Below are 17,982 nucleotides of genomic sequence, written 5' to 3' on the forward strand. Positions count from 1 at the left end.
GATGCATAGTTTGCAAATATTTTGTCTCATTCTGTAGGTTGTCTATTTACTCTGATGATAGATAGTTTACTTGCTGTGCAGAAGTTCTTTGGTTTAATTAGGTCCCATTTGTTAATTTTTCCTTTTGTTGCAATTGCTTTTGGCATCTTCCTCATGAAACCTTTGCCCATTCCTGTGTCCAGAATGTTATTTCCTGCCATGGTAGTTTCTTCTGCTGTGCAGATCTTTAGTTTAATTAGACCCCATTTGTCAATTTTTGCTTTTTTAAAATTGTTTTTGGCATTTTCATCATGAAATCTTTGCCTGATTCTATGTCCAGAATGGTATTACCTAGGTTGCCTTCCAGGGTTTTTATAGTTTTGGGTTTTCCAATTTAAGTCTCTCATTCATTTTGAGGTCTTTTTGTCTTTGTTTTCATTTTTGTTTTTGTTTTGTATATGGTGTAACGAAGGGGCCCAGTTGTCCCCGCACCATTTACTGAAGAGGAAATCCTTTCCCATTGCTTGTTTTTGTCAGTTTTGTCACAGATGAGATGGTTGTAGGTGTGCAGGCTTACTTTTGGCTCTCTGTTCTGTTTCATTGCTCTACATGTCTGATTTTGTACCAGTACCATGCTGTTTTGATTACTGTAGCCCTGTTAGTATAGTTTGAAGTTGGGTAGCGTGATGCCTCCAGATTTGTTCTTTTGCTTGGGGTTGGCTTGGGTGTTCAGGCTCTTTTTTGGTTACATATGACTTTTAAAACAGTAGGTTTTTTTTTTTTTTTCTAGTTTTGTAGAGAACGTCATGTGTAGTTTGATAGAAATGGCAGTAAATCTATAAATTCCTCTGGGCAGTATGGTCATTTTAATTATATTGATTCTTTTTATCCATGAGCATGGAATGCTTTTTCATTTGTTTGTATCTGCTCTGATTTCTTTGAGCAGTGTAGTTCTTATTGTAGAGACCTTTTACCTCCTTGTATTCCTAGATACTTTATTCTTTTTGTGGTAACTGTGATTAGGATTGCATTTCTGATTTGACTCTCATCTTGACTGTTGTTGGTGTATTAGAATGCTAGTGATTTTTGTACATTGATTTTGTATCCTGAGACTTTGCTGAAGTTGATTATAAGCTTAAGGACCTTTTGGGCCAAGATTATGACATTTTCTAGGTATATAATCATGTCATCTCAAAGTAGGGATAGCTTGACTTTTTCTCTTCCTATTTGGATCCCCTTTATTTCTTTCTCTTGCCTAATTGCCCTAGTTAGGACTTTCAATACTATATTGCATAGGAATAGTGACAGAGGCCATCCTTGTCTTATGCTGGTTTTCAAGGGGCATGCCTCCAGCTTTTCCCCTTTCAGTACAATAGTAGCTGATGGCTCTTGTTATTTTGAGGTATGATCCTTCAATACCTACTTTACTGAGAGTTTTTAACATAAAGGGGTATTGACTTTTTTAAAAAGTCTTTTCTGATTCTGTTGAAAAAATAATTTGTGTGTGTGTGTGTGTGTGTGTGTGTGTGTGTGTGTGTGTGTGTTTTAATGGAATCTTGCTCTGTCACCCAGGCTGGAGTGCAATGGTGTGATTGCTGCTCGCTGCAACTTCTGCCTCCCAGGTTCAAGCGATTCTCCTGCCTCAGCCTCCTGAGTAGCTGGGATTACAAGTGTGCGGACCATGCCCAGCTAATTTTTGCATTTTTAGTAGAGACGGGGTTTCACCCTGTTGGTCAGGCTGGTACTCCTGACCTCATGATCCATTCCCCCTCAGCCTCCCAAAGTGCTGGAATTACAGGCGCGAGCCACCATGCCCAGCCAGTTTTTATCTTTAATTATTTTTAAGTGATGAGTCACATTTATTGATTTGTGTATGTTGAACCAACCTTACATGCCAGGATTAAAGCCTACCTGATTGTGATTGATAAGCTTTTTCATGTGCTGCTGGATTCAGTTTGCCAACTTTTTTTGTTGTTGTTGTTGTTGAGATGGAGTGTCATTCTATCCCTCAGGCTGGAGTGCAGAGGCATGATCTCGGCTCACTGCAACCTCTGCCTCCCAGGTTCAAACAAGCCTCGTGCTTCAGCCTCCCAAATAGCTGGGATTACAGATGTGCACCACCACACTTGGCTAATTTTTGTATTTTTAATAGAGATGTGGTTTCACCATGTTGGCCAGGCCTCGGTCTCCTGACCTCAGACGATCTGCTCGCCTTGGCCTCCAAAAGTGCTAGAATTATGGGTGTGAGCTGGGCAAAATATTGCCCAGCTGGTTTGACAGTATTTTGTTGAGGATTTTTGCTTCTGTGTTTATTAAGGATATTGGCCTGATTTTTTGTTGTTGTTGTGTCTCTGCCAGGTTTTTGTATCAGGATGATACTGCTGGCCTCATGGAATGAGGTAAGGATAAGTCTCTCTTCCTCAATTTTTTGGAATAGTTTCGCTAGGAATGATACTAGCTCTTCTTTTTATATCTGGTAGAATTCAGCTGTGAATCATCTGGTCCTGGGCTTTCTTTGCTAGGTAGGCTATTTATTACTCATTCAATTTTGGAGCTCGATATTGATCTGCCCAGGGGTTCAGTTTCTTCTTGACTCAGTATTTGGAAAGTGTCTGTATCCAGGAATTTATGTATTTTTTTCTTGATTTTCTAGTTTATGTGCACATAGGGGTTCATAATATTCTCTGATGTTTATTTGTATTTCTGCGGAGTCAGTGGTAATATCCCCTTTGTTATTTCTGATTGTGTTTATTTGCATCTCTTTTTCATTTCTTCTTTAATAGCCTAGTTAGTGCTCTATTTCATTAATTTTTTAAAAAGCCTAACTCCTGGATTAATTGATCTTTTGAATGGTATTTTATATCTCAATCTCCTTACAGTTTACCTCTGATTTTGGATACTTCTTATCTTCTGCTAGATTTGTGGTTAGTTTACTCTTGGTTCTCTAGTTCTTTTAGATGTTAAATGGTGAAATTGAGATCTTCCTAACTTTTTGATATGACATTTAGTGCTATAAATTTCCCTCTTAATACTGCTTTGTCTGTGTCCCAATATACTTGTATGTTGTATCTTTGTTCTCAATAATTTCAAAGAAGTAATTGATTACTGCATTAATTTCATTATTTACCCCCAAATCATTCAGAAGCAGGTTATTTCATTTTCATGTAACTTTGTGGTTTTGAGTGATTTTCTTAGTCTTGATTTTTAATTTTATTACACTGTGGTCTGAGAGAATGGTTGGTATGATTTCAGTCCTTTCACATTTGCTAAGGATTGTTTTTATGTCCAATTATGTGGTCGATTTTAGAGTATGTGCCATGTGGTGATGAGGATAATGTATATTCTGTTGTTTTTGTGTGAAGAATTCTGTAGATGTTTATCAGGTCCATTTGATCCAAGTTTAGTTCATGTCCTGAATATCTTTGTTAATCTTCTGTCTTAATGATCTAATACAGTCAGTTGAGTGGTTGAAGTCTCCCATTATTACTGTGTGGAAGTCTAAGTCTCTTTGCAGGTTTCTAAGGACTTGCTTTGTGAATCAGTTATGTACTTTTGTTGAATTGAACCACTTACCACTATGTAATATGTTTGTTTGCCTTTTTTGATCTTCATTGGCTTAAAGTCTGTTTTGTCTGAAATTAGGATTGCAAACTCTGCTTATTTCTGTTTTCTATTGGCTTGGTAGGTTTTTCTCCATCCCTGTATTTTGAGCCTATGAGTATGTGAGATGGGTTTCTTATGGTAAAAAAATTCCCTAAGCATTTTCTTGTCTGAAAATAATCTTATTTCTGCTTCGCTAATGAAGCTTAGTTTGGCCAGATATAAAATTGGCTAGAATTTCTTTTCTTTAAGAATGATGTATATTGACCCCCAATTTCTTCTGGTTTGTAGGGGTTCTGCTGAGAGGCCCACTATTAGTCTGATGTACTTTTCTTTGTAGGTAACCTGACCTTTTGCTCTAGCTGCCTTTCACAATTTTTCCTTCATTTCAACCTTAGAGAATCTGATGATTATGTATCCTGGGGATGATCTTCTTGTGAAGTATCTGACTTCGTTTCTCTGCATTTCCTGAATGTGAATGTTGGCCTCTCTAGCTAGGTTGGGGAGGTTATCATGAATGATATCCTGAAATAAATTTTACAAGTTTCTCTCATTCTCTTCCTCTCTTTCAGGGACACCAGTGAGTTACAGAATTAGTCTCTTTACATAATCCCTTATTTCTTAGAAGTTTTGTTCATTCCTTTTCATTCTTCTTCTTCTATTCTTGTCTGTCTTATTTCAGAAAGCCAATCTTCAAGCTCTAAGATTCTTTCATCTGCTTGTTCCACTCTGATGTTAATATTTGTGATTGCATGATGAAATTCTTATAGTGTGTTTTTTAGCTCTATCACCTTGGTTACATTATTTTCTATGCTGGCTATTTTGTCTGTCAGCTACTGTTTCATTCATTATTATTGAAGGAAGTCATTCTTCGCTTCCTTGGATTGGGTTTCAACGTACTACTGCATCTTGATTATCTTCATTTCTACCCACATTCTCAATTATATTTCTGTCATTTGAGCTTCTCAGCCCACTTCAGAACGCTTGCTGTAAACGTAGTGTGGTTATTTGGAGAAATAAGGCACTCTGACTTTTTGAGTTGTCAGAGTCCTTGCGCTGGTCCTTTCTCATTTTTGTGGGCTGATGTTCCTTCGGTCTTTGAAGTTGCTGTTATTTTGATGTTTTTTCTTTTTTTCTTTTATCCCATTTGATCACTTTGAGGGTTTGATTGTGATATAAGGTAGATTCAATCGACTGATTTTGTTTCTGAAAGATTTTAGGGGGCCAAGGCTCAGATCCCAACTCCACTACTGCATGCTCTAACTCTGAGAGACTGGTATCAGGCCCCAGATTTGTTCCTTGCACAGGGGTAGGGTGCTGGTGGGGCTGGGGCTGGCAGGCTTTGTGCCCAGCAGGCTCTGAGTGCAAAGACAGTGTGACAGGAAGTGGGGGTAGAATGCACTCACACTGCCAGCAGTGGCAGGGCAAGGTACATACATACACATGCCATGATGGTTCAAGGAAGGCAAGATTTATCTCCCACACACATGCACCAGCAAGGAGATATAGGGGGTGGCCATGGGCCTGGGGGAAGATGCAGTGTAGAGAGGGAGCAGGTGGGTTGATGCATGTTTGTTGGGGCTGCTCTGCTGGAGCTCTACTTGTCAGGCAGGTTCAACAGTGCGGGAGTTATGAGTCAGGTCTCCAGGGCACCCGTCGCTACACTGCAAGTAGGTGCAGTCAGGCTGGGGCCCCAGGGCATAGCAGACCAAGGTGTATTAATATGTTCTCACATTGCTATAAATAACTACCTGAGACTGGGTAATTTATAAAGAAAAAAGGTTTACTTGTGTCATGGTTCCACAACCTGTGTAGGAAGCATGCTGGGAAGCCTTAGGAAACTTAAATCAAGGCAGAAGTCGAAGGCAAAGCAGGTGTGTTCTACATCACTGGAGCAAAGGGAAGAGAGCTCAAGGAGGTTCTACAGACTTTTAAACCACCAGGTCTCATGAGAATTCACTCATTATCACGAGAATAGTGAGGGGAAAACCCATCCCATTATCCAATCACCTCCCACCAGACCCCTCCTCCAACAATGGGGACTACACTTTGACATGAGACTTGGGCAAGGACACAGATTCAAATTATATAACAAGGGGATGCTCAGGTTGGACCAGCTCTGTCTAATGGCCAAGACCGCCTTGCAGAGTTCAGGTCCAACAGTTCCCCTAGGGCGAGAGTTCCCTCTGGGAACCAGTCAAGCCTAAGGGGATGGGTTTTCCTGGCTGTGCTCCACTACACACCCTCTTGCATCCAACCCTGTGAGCTCCACACTGCCTGGAGTGCTACCCCTACCACTTTTCTAAGCAGCTCTCCCTGCCGACTCAAGTATCCAGGGTTGTCAAGGGGTCTCTTCCTGTCAGGATTCCAGAGGTCTGAGAACCACCATATTCTTTTCTATTTCACTGGAGGCATGGGGGAAGAATGCAACTTATAAAAACAAAGAATTGTAATGGACAATTGAGGGACTAAGAGAAAAACACTCATAGTCTACCCTATATCACATATTGCCACATATACTAGCTAAACAAAATTACTAAGCTGAGATGATTCCCAGCTTTTCTGGAAGAAATCTATAGCTGAGCTCTTCATAATCATCCCTCTCTCTGCTCCTTGAGTCAATTACTTTGAAGTAGGCAGAGTTCCTCCTCCTTTTTCTTTCATAGGTCTTTGTTACCTTCACTACCTCTATGTCAGAAGTTATTTACCTTTTTGGGGTACAGTTGATGTCTTTGGCCATCTAAAGGAGCCTATATATGTCTCAATGTAATAATTTTTAAATTTATAAAATAAAATGTCATATTGAGGACTCCAGAGGAAAGCAATTGCATTTAAATGTATTTATTAAAATTTTAAGGAAAATTGTGTCATATGTAATAATTTACTTTGTTAAAAATGGAATAAATAGAATTATTGGCAGTAAGTCTATTGCCTGCTATATTATAGTGCTCAGGGTAAGTTTTGTTTTGAAATATCTGCAAAATTTGTGATGTTAAGGAATATATCTGTTTTCTATTGATGACAGTGTCACAGTTATGCTACTACTGTTCTGTATTTAAAACTTACATTTATAATTGAAGGAAGTACTAAATTTTTGTTGGAGTTTAGTTATAACATATATGTAGTTTATTTTCATACAAATGTATAGGCCCTGAGAATTCCTTCTGGAAATACAGTTCAAATCTAGAAAAGGTGTGAAGGGAAATAGAAGCGAACTGGTAACAGCATCATGTTTTCTGGGAAGCACAGTTTGCATGAGTAAAACACAGAACAAAATGGAATTAGGGCAAAGTTTGATGGCACCGTATGTTTGTAAATTATACTTTCCCTGTACTCTTTCAACTTCAAGGTTATAGGAACCAGTGGGAAAATATCATCACAATGTAGAAGAGGTAACCCCTGCAAAACTATGATGGCAAAACTAAACTGGCCTACAAACAATATACATTCAACATGTTTGAAATCCAAAGGCAACGAGAATGTTCTTTAAGCGTCAAAACGCAACAATTCATTCACAAAAATACAACTGCTTGGCTACTGGTAAGGGACTAAAATGAAGCCAGCCTCAGACTCTCTGCCCCACGAATGAAGAGAACAGAAGGGAATACTATTTAGCATTGTTCGGCAAAGTTGTCACTGAAGACATAAATACTTTCACATATTTTCTTTCATAAGGAAAGCAACAGAAAGACATAAAATTGCTTGAATATATAATTCAAAAAAAGATCATGGTAAAATTGATAGCATAACAAAGGAAAAATATGAACATTAAACAAATGAAGGACAGAACCAAATCTAGTTAGATGAGAGATAATTGCAAATATGTCAAGCATCAATACAAATGTCAAAAACTTTACATATACATACATAAGTATACAGTTATAATTATTCACTTATTTACTACTTTTTAAAGTGCAAATTATGCTCTAGCTCTAAAATACCAAATTAACTAAACTCAATTAAATTAACTAAACTACAATTTTCATAGAGAATTGGGAAAAGAAAGAAGAGAGAACGTTAATGGCTGTTTAATTCCTGATATCAACGAGGAAGTATTTAAAATGCTGTTAGACAGAAATCTAGAATTGATCGAATCAAAACCAAAGTGAAACAAAAGGCATTTAAAAAGATGAATGCCTCATAAAAATAGGATATATAATATTAACATGTCAGTAGAGAAACCAAAGCAAATTTCATTAAGTAGGAATCACAAAATATTTACTGAAGGCTTGTGCATGATGAAAAAGTAATTGTTTATTTGTGCATGACAGTAGACAAAGCAAAATATATAGGAAAAAGCACACTAAAAAAGAGAGAAAATAAAAACTTACTTCACTTTTCTCTTTCATAACTCATTGAAAACATTGAAAGGAAAGAAAAATAGGGGGAAATACCTCATCAGTGATACAGCAAGACAGCCATAACCTCAAACCACAAACCACCACACATACTTGCCAAAACTGTAAAGCATGGACTCAGATGGGAACATGATGAGAATTGACATTTGTTGTGTTTAAACTTTAGCCAACTACATATTTCCCAAAAGTAAACATCACCTTCACAAAAGGCAACACAACTATGGTTTGATTAGAAAGCTTAGCTCTAGCTCAGTATTAGACACAGGTTTTCTGTGGAATGTCTAGAAAGAAATAAAGTTTAGAACAAAGAGGTAGAGAAGTAAAGAGAAAAATAAAGCTGATAGGTAATTTCTTTTATTTAGGATTTGGTTTCCCAGGTCAAGAAGACTGCAGAGCGTGGAGCAGAAAAATAAAAAGAGCAGCCACACCACAAAACAAAGGGTGTTAAAACTGAACAGGAATTGTTGTGAACCCCCATGAGTCCCTCAAAGATAAAACTAGAAAGGAGTTGTGTCCTTAGCATGAAGAATTGAGTAAGAGTAAAAGGAAAATAGAAGGATGCAGTGTTCACTGTTCATATAGAGCAGGGGTCCCCACCCCCTACCAGTCTGTGGGCTGTTAGGAACTGGGCTGCTCAGCAGTAGGAGAGTGGTATGAGAACAGGCTTCACCTGTATTCAGAGTCACAATCCATTACTCACATTCATTCCTGAGCTCCATCTCTTTTCAGATCAGCCACAGCATTATTGTTTATTTGTTTGTTTGGTTTTTGTTGTTGTGTTTTTTTTTTTTTTTTTTTTCCCCAGAGTCTGTCTCTAGGCTGGAGTGCAGTGGCACCATCCTGGCTCATTGCAACCTCCACCTACCAGGTTCAAGTGATTCTCCTGACTCAGCCTCCCGAGTAGCTGGGACTACAGGCATGCGCCACCATGTCCAGCTAATTTTTAGTACAGATGGGGTTTCACCATGTTGGCCAGGATGGTCTCAATCTCTTGACTTCGTGATCCACCCACTTTGACCTCCCAAAGTGCTGGGATTACAGGTGTGAGCCACCACACCTGGTCAGCATTAGGTTCTTATAGGAGCACAAACCCTATTGTGAACTGCACACATAAGGGATCTATGTTGGACACTCCTTATGAGAATCTGATGCCTGATGATCTGTCACTGTCTCCCCTTACACCAGAAGGAACCATCTAGTTGCAGGAAAACAAGCTCAGGGCTCCCACTGATTCTCCATTACCATGAGTTGTATAATTATTTCATTATCTTACAATGTAATAATAATAGCAATAAAGTGTACAATAAATGAAATATGCTTGTATCATCCTGAAATCATCCCACTCACCCCAGTCTCTGAAAAAAAAAAAAAAATTGTCTTCCACAAAACCAGTCCCTGGTGCCAAAAAGTTTAGGGACCACTGATAAAGAGTATTTGCTGATGGATGCTATCTGGGAAATAAGAGGAGTCAAGAACAACTCTCCATGATAGGGGAAACATTAGAGAATGTGGAATTAAACAAATAAAAAAAAGTTTTGAAGAAGTAGGAATGATCAATTGTCAATTGCTGCTGAGAGCTCAAACACAGTAAGGACTAAAAGATGATGACTGAATTTGAAGATATAGAGCAGATTGGTAGTTAACGTAAGACAAGTTTTGGAGGAATGGTGGAAATGGAAGCATAACTGAATTGAGTTAATGAGAGCTGGAAAGGCATAGAGGTGGATAGCGTGATTATAAGCAACTCAGTACATTTTGCTGTGTAGAGAATGAAACTATAAGCTAGACATGAATTTGGAATCAAATGAAGTGTTTTGTTTTGTTTATGGGAGATTCTTGACTGATTTTGTATGTTGATATAAATGCTGCAGGAGATAAGGAAACAAGAGTAATGAAACAAGGTGATTCAAGAGTGAAAGAAGATAATTTTAGGAGCCAAGTTTCTGAGAAATTTAGTTGAGAAGAGATATAGGCAACACATGCATTTTCTAGATTTTCATGAATTTTTTTGACTGTCCATACAGTATTATTTTCATCTGATATAGTTTGGCTGTGTACCAAATCTCACCTTAAATTGTAGCTCACATAATTCCCATGGGTGGTTGTGGGAGGAACCTGGTGAGAGGTAACTGAATCATGGGGGCAGGTCTTTCCCATGCTGTTCTATGATAGTGATTAAGTCTAATGAGATCTTATGGTTTTATAAAGGGGAGTTCCCCTACTGAAGCTCTCTCACCTGGTGCCATGTAAGACGTTCCTTTGCTCTTCCTTCATCTTCTACCATGATTGTGAGGCCTCCCCAGTCATGTGGAACTGTGAGTCCATTAAACCTCTTTCCTTTATAAATTACCCGGTCTTGAGTGTGTCTTTATTAGCCACATGAGAACGGACTAATACATTGCCCATGAAAAGTTTTATTTTTTACACAGGTTAAGTATATACTTTCTATTCTGTACTCTTGATCTCTCTATCCCTGTACCAATATAGATTGAATTATAGGTTTATATGTTTTATCTAATAGAGCTTGTTGAAAATATCTCTGCTTATACTTGACATGTTTAGTTACATATAAAATTTTTAAGTCAACCAAAGATCACCCACCAAAAAATTATATTTAAATTTCAACATGATATAGAATTCTATGTCATTTATATAGATTAATTTGATATCTTTAAACTTTTAAGTGCATGTATGAAGGAGTGAATGCATATCTTCTAATTTGCTTCCTTTTTGATGTCCTTTTGCTACCTTATTCTTATCAATAATGATGGGTAAGGAACTCAAATCCTTGCTTTGCGTTAAAGACCTCTAATTAAGAAGGCCTCGATGCCAAAGTACAATGTTTGAGAGCATTTTTGAGGATTTTTTTCTGAAAACTTTATCCAATGGAGGGCACACATTGGTGCTAAATCCGACACTAAAAGTAGATGGATAGCAAATGTATTTTATATTTATTGCCTTTGGTAATTTTCATACAGGTAGCACATATACTATTTTACTTAGCATAACCTTGAGCTATCTCTTTCTAACCAAAATGTAAGTATCCTTGATTAAGCATAATTTTTTAGAAGAGTATAAACATCTTAGGATTTACTTTAATGCTCTCAGACAGCATGGATGGGTGGGGGAAGAAGGAAGTCTATGTGATTCAATATTATCTTATTATCTTTTATGAACTGTCAGAACGTTTACTGGATCACTTTATTTAACTCAGACACTTGTAAAAGTTGCTTTTTGTTTTCTTAATTAGCCACTTTTACACAAAATCATGTGGTCTGTCATGTATTTTGTCTTATTTCAACTTTTATTTTAGATACGGGGGATACGTGCGCAGGTTTGTTGCGTGGGTAAATTATGTGATGCTGAGGTTTGGAGGATGGATTCCAGTAGTGAATATAACACCGAACAGGTAATTTTTAAATCCATGCTCCCCTCCTCCTTGCTCTGTTAGTCCACAGTAACTACTGCTGCTGTGTTTATGTCCAAATATCCTCAACTCGTATAAGTGAGATCATGCGGCATTTGGTTTTCTGTTCCTGGATTAATTTGCTTAAGATTATGTTCTCCAACTGTATCCATGTGGCCACACACACTCACACCATGATTTTCTTCTTGTTTATGACTGTGTCATATTCCATAGTATATATATACCACATTTTCTTTATCCAATCTGCTATTAATGAGCATCTAGGTTGATTGCATGTCTTTGCTACTGTGAATAACACAGTCATGAACATACAAGTGCATGTGTTTTTTGGTAGAATGATTTATATTCCTTTGGGCATATGCCCAGTAATGGGATTACTTGGTAGAATGGTAGCTCTGTTTTAAGTTCTTTGAGAAACCTCCAAACTGCTTTCCACAGTGGCTGAACTAATTTACATTCCCTCCAACAGTGTACAAGCATTCCCTTTTCTATGCAGCCCCCTAGGATCTGTTGTTTTTTGACTTTTTAATAGTAGCCATTCTGACTGGGGTGAGATAGTATCTCACTGTAGTTTTGATTTGCATTTCTCTTACTATTAGTGATGATGAACTTTTTAAAGTATTTTTTTAGCCACTTCTATATCTTCTTTTGAGAAGTTTCTGTTCATGTTTTTTTGCCCGTTTTTAATGGGGTTATTTGTTTTTTGTTGTTGTTGTTTGTTGGTTGATTTAAGTTCCTTACAGATTCTGTATATCAGACCTTTGTTGGATGCATAGTTTGACAATATTTTCTACCACTCTGTAGGCTGTCTGTTTTCTCTGTTGATATTTTCTTTTGCTGTGCGGAAGCCCTTTAGTTTAGTTAGGCCCTATTTGTCAACTTTTGGTTTTGTTACAATTACTTTTGAGGACTTAGCCAAAAACTCTTTACCAAGGTTGATATTGAGAAAGGTATTTTTTACATTTTATTTTAGAATTTTTATGGTTTGTGGTGTCATATATGTGATGAAAGATAAAGGTCCATGTGAACAATGTGTAAAAGCAATTTAAAAAGTAATCCCATTTATAATAGCCACTCAGAACATTAAATACCTAGGAATTAACCAAAGAAGTGAAAGATCTCTATAATGAAAATTATATAAAAGAAATTGAAGAGGACAACAAAAAATGGAAAAATATTTCATGCTTATGTATCAGAATAATTAATATTGTTAAAATGTCCATACTACCTAAAACAATCTACAGATTCCATGCAATCCCTATAAAAATAACCAATGACACTCTTCACAGAAATGGAAAAAACAATCCTAAGATTTATATGGAACCACAAAAGACCTAGAATAGCCTATCCAAAGCTATTCTAAGCAAAAAATCCAAACTGGAGGAATCACATTACCTTACTTCAAAATGTACTACAGAGCTATAGTAACCAAAACAGCATGGTACTGGCATAAAAACAAACATGTAGATCAATGAACAGAATAGAGAACCCCAAAACAAATCTGCACACCTGCAGTGATCTCATTTTCAACAAAAGTGCCAAGACCATACACTAGAGGAAAGATAATATTGAAGAATAAATGGCAGTGGGGAAACTGAATATTCATATGCAGAAGTATGAAATTAGACCCCTATCTCTCATCATATACAGAAATCATACCAAAATGGGTTAAAGATTAAAATCTAAGACCACAAACTATGAAACTACTACAAGAAAACATTGGGGGAAATCTCCAGAACATTTGTCTGCGCAAAAATTTATTAAGCAATACCCTACGAGCACAGGCAACCAAAGAAAAATGGAAAAATGGGATTACATCAAGTTAAAAAGCATCTGCACAACAAAGGATACAAACAACCAAGTGAAGAGACAACCCACAGAATGGAAGAAAATATTTGCAAACTCTCATCTGACAAAGGATTAATAACCTGAATATATAAGGAGCACAAACATGTTTATTAGGAAAAACATCTAATAATTGATTAAAATTATGGGCAAAAGATTTGAATAGACATTTTCTCAAAAGAAGATATACAAATGGCAAACAGGCATATGAAAAGGAGCTCAACATCATTAATCATCAGATGAATACAAATCAAAGCTACAATGTGACATCTCACCCTAGTTAAAATGATTTATATTTAAAAGACAGGCAATAACAAATGCTGGCAAGGATGTGGAGAAAAGGAAACCCTTGTACACCGTTGGTGGGAATGTAGATTAATACAACCACTATGAAGAACAGTTTAGAGGTTCCTCAAAAAACTAAAAATTGAGCTGCCATATGATCTAGGAAAAACACTGCTGGATATTTACCCAAAAGCAAGGAAATCAGTATATCAAAGAGATAGCTACACTCCTATGTTTGTTTCAGCACCTGTTTATAGTAGCTACGATTTGGAAGCAACCTAAGTTTCCATCAACGGATGAATGAATAAAGAAAATGTGGTATACATATATATGTAATTCAGCCACTAGCATTATTGAGCCATAAAAAATAATGAGTACTCTTCAGCATGAGTACTATTCAGCCATAAAAAATAATGAGATCCATATTTGTAACAACATGGATGGAACTAGAAGTCATTACATTAAGTGAAATAAGCCAGGCAAAGAAAGAGAAACATTGCATGTTCTCACTTACTTGTGGGCTCTAAAAATCAAAACAATTGAACTCATGGACATAGAGAGTAGAAGGATGGTTTCTAGAGGCTGGGAAGGGTAGTGGGGAGCTGATGGGGAGGGAGGAGCCAGAGATGGTTAATGGGTACAAAAAAATAGAAAGCATGAATAAGACCTACTATTTGATAGCACAACAGGGTGACTGTAGTCAATAATAACTTAATTGTACATTTTAAAAATAACTTAGAGTGTAATTGGATTGTTCGTATTTCAAAGGATGAATGCTTCAGGGGATAAATACCCCATTCTCTATAATGTGCTTATCTCACATCCCATGCTTGTATCAAAACTTCTCATGTGCTATATACATACATACATATGTACACACACACACACACACACACACACGTACTGTGTACCCACAAAACTTAAAAATATAAACCATAAATAAATAAAAAAAGAAAAGGAAGGTAAGGGTTCAGATTCATTCTTCTGCATAAGGCTAGCCAGTTATTCCAGCCCCATTCATAGAATAGAAGCACTTCCCCAGTGCTTGTTTTCGTTGACCTTACAGAAAGTCTGATGGTTGTAACTGCATGGCTTTATTTCTGAATTTTGTGTTCTGTTCCATTGGTTTATGGAACAGAACTGTGCTGGCTATTTGAGATTTCTTGACTTTCTAAATACACCTTGGAATGTTGGTTGATAGTTACAATGTAGTTTGCTAAATTTTTGGTTGTATAGATCAAGATGAATGTATTGATCAAGTTGGGAGAAATTAGCATCTTAACAAATTGGGTCTTCCAATTCATGAACATGGAATATCTTTCTACAGGCTGAATATTCATTATTTAAAATGCTTAGGACGAGAAATCTTTCAAATTTTGGATATTTCAGAATTTTGGAATATTTGCATATTCATAGCGAGATATCTTAGGAATGAGATCCAAGTCTAAACACAAAATTCATTTATCTTTCATATATACCCTATGATCGTAGCCTAAAGGTAATTTTATACAATGTTTTAAATAATTTCTCATAAAATAGTTTGTGTTAAGTACTTATGTATGGAATTTTTCACTTTTAGTGCCATGTCAGAGTTGAAAATTTTCAGATTTTGAAGTATTTCAAATTTTGAATTTTTGGATTACAGATGCTTAACCTGTAGTTATTTAGTTCTTATTTGATATTTTAATTAATATTAATTTTTTTAGTGTTCTACATGCATATCTTCTACAAAATTTGGTTGTATTTATGTTTAAGTATTTTTTTGGTGCTATTGTAAATGTTATATATGTTTTAAATTTCAAACATGTTCATGACTAGTATAAAAGAAAGCAATTATCTTTTGAACATTAAATTTGTGGCCTGTGAAATTGTTCTGTTTACTTATTAGTCCTGTTAATTCTTTTGTAGATTCTTTGAGATTTTCTGCATAGACAGTCCAGCCATCCATAAAGAAAGACAAATTTATTTCTTCCTTTCCCATCAGTATACGCTTGTTTCTTTTTCTTCTCTTATGGCAATCTGCTAGAACTTCCAGTATTAGTTGAATAGTACTGACAAGAGAGGACATCTTTGTCTTGTTCCCAGTCTTAGAAGGAAAGCTCCAGTTGCTCAATCTCAAGTATGATTTTACCCACTAGCTCTTTGTATATATTCTTTAATGTTAGGAAGTCACCCTTATTCCTAGTTTGCTGATAGATTTTTATAATGAATAGGTACTGATTTGTGTTAAATGTTTTTCTTTGTTAAATTGATGTGATCGTGTGATTTTTCTTCAGTAGCCTGTTGATGTGTTAGATTATATTTGCTGCTTTTTCCAGTGTTGAACTAGTCTTGCACACCAAATAAATCCCATTCAGTTATTGTTATAATTCTTTTTATATGTTGTTGGACTGGATTTGATACTATGTGGTGAGTTATTTTGGTTTTATTTCTTTACTTGTGATGTTTGTATCTGATTTGGGGGTCTTTACCTATTTTAGGGTAATGCTGGCCTCATCAAATGACTTAGAAAGTGTTCCTTCTACTGCTATTTTCTGGAATAAATCATGGATAATTGAATTAATATCATTTCCTTCTTTAATGTTTGGTACAATACATCAGTCAATTTACCTGTGGTAACTCCTTTTTTTAGAAAAGTATCAATTCTAATAATTTATAACTAACAATTTATAACTCTAAATATAAATATACATTTAAATGAATATAAATATATAAATATAACTAATAATAATTTATAACTAATAACGTATAACTCTAAAAGTAATTTTGTGCCTTTATTCTTTCTGTGATGCTTTTCCTTTCTTCATATGGATCCAGATTTCTGATCTATATCATTTTACTTGTGCCTAAGGAATTTTTTTTAATGCTCCTTGAAAAACAGGTATGCCGGCAAGGAGTTTTCTATTTTTATCTGAGAATGTCTTCATTTGTCCCTTACTGTTGAATGATAATTCCACAGAATACCAAATTCCAGGTGAATGGGCTTTTTTTTTTTTTTTAGTACATTAAATATTTCACTCAATTCTTTTCTTGCTTGAGTGGTTTCTAATGAGAAGTCTGCTGTCATTTAAGTTAGTGATTCAGTTGAAGAGGTTTTTTTTATATTAGCCACCTTTAATTGTTTTTGACTTGGAAGCATTTTTCAGTGTAGCTAATCTGTTATAATGATAGAAATAAAAATCTGCATTGAGAATTATAAATGAGGTTGACTTATGTTTTTTCTTTTTCTTTCAGTTTTTTTCTGTCAGTGCTAAACTGTCTTTGCAAAGAATTTGGAAATTATTTTTTCTTCTATAAATTTTGTAATAATAAAAATGGCATCTGCATTATTTGTACCATATAGCACAAACAAGTCCACTGTAAAACCTTCTGCACCTTGTGCATTTGGAGGGATAAATATCACAAGTGTTTTAAAAATGTTTCTAAATTCGTGTGAAATTTTTATTTCCTGGGATTAAATTGAACTTTGTGTTTACATTCAGAAAATTCAAGAATTTTAAATAATTTTTTTTTCTTTTTTTAGGTGGAGTCTCTCTCTGTTGCCAGGCTGGAGTGCAGTGGTGGGATCTCAACTCACTGCAAGCTCAGCCTCCCGGGTTCATGCCTTTCTCCTGCCTCAGCCTCCCGAGTAGCTGGGACTACAGGTGCATGCCACAATGCCCAGAAAATTTTTGTATTTTTAGTAGAGGTGGGGTTTCACCGTGTTGGCCAGGAAGGTCAACAGTCTTGATCTCTTGACCTCGTGATCTGCCCACCTTGGCCTCCCAAATTTCTGGGAATACTGGTGTGAGCCACTGCACCTGGCCAATAATATATATATATATATTTTTTTAAAAGTAATGTCCCCACTCACTGCAAAAGCCCTGTCTTTGGAATAAAATATGTGATCTAAATAATTTCTACTTTGAGTATTTATTGAGTTTTATTCGTGGTTTACTAAATGGCCAACTTTAGTAAATGTGCATCTAACAATGGAAGTGAAGTTGTAATCTTTATTTCAATGAATATATTTGCTTAATACATGTAGATGTTAATATAGATAATATAAGCACATTATATATTTAACAATGTATGTTTACAGTTTTCCATTTTATGAAATTCCTATACATTTTGTATCACATCATCCTGGAAGAGTATTCAATTTGAAGTTACTTTTTTGTTGTTTGATTTTATTGTCCTCAGTCATTCACTGAAGTCTTTTAAAGTGTTACAACCTTGTCATCATAACCATGGTAATAAACTGTAGGCTGCTATCATGTCCATGCATAGGGAAAAGTGTTCATAGCATAAACAGCAGGAGCCCTAGGAATGTTGACCAGGGGCCAGCAAGAGGTGACCCCAGGGCAAAGCGCATTGGAGGCCAAATGCCAACTGTGGACTCAGTGACATCCAACATGGATTTGTACAACAAATAAGAATTCCAAGAATTATTGGAGAATGGGATGCTCTTAAAAGTTTGTATGATTCTTAAGCCATTGTGATTTTTTT

At 36.1% G+C, this 17,982-nt stretch overlaps 1 long non-coding RNA gene across 1 annotated transcript in view; it reads left to right on the top strand.

Annotated features, from left to right (window-relative positions):
• The window catches only part of LOC144333574 (uncharacterized), a 28,428-nt gene extending 11,071 nt beyond the window's left edge, over positions 1–17,357 (top strand). Inside the window, exons 2-4 of the long non-coding RNA XR_013402330.1 lie at positions 2,338–2,378; positions 11,251–11,346; positions 17,018–17,357. This is a non-coding gene — a long non-coding RNA (uncharacterized LOC144333574). The remainder of the gene's footprint in view (positions 1–2,337; positions 2,379–11,250; positions 11,347–17,017) is intronic.
• The last annotated feature ends 625 nt before the right edge of the window (positions 17,358–17,982 follow it).

Source organism: Macaca mulatta, chromosome 12, assembly GCF_049350105.2.
Source record: "Macaca mulatta isolate MMU2019108-1 chromosome 12, T2T-MMU8v2.0, whole genome shotgun sequence".
NCBI lineage: Eukaryota > Metazoa > Chordata > Mammalia > Primates > Cercopithecidae > Macaca > Macaca mulatta.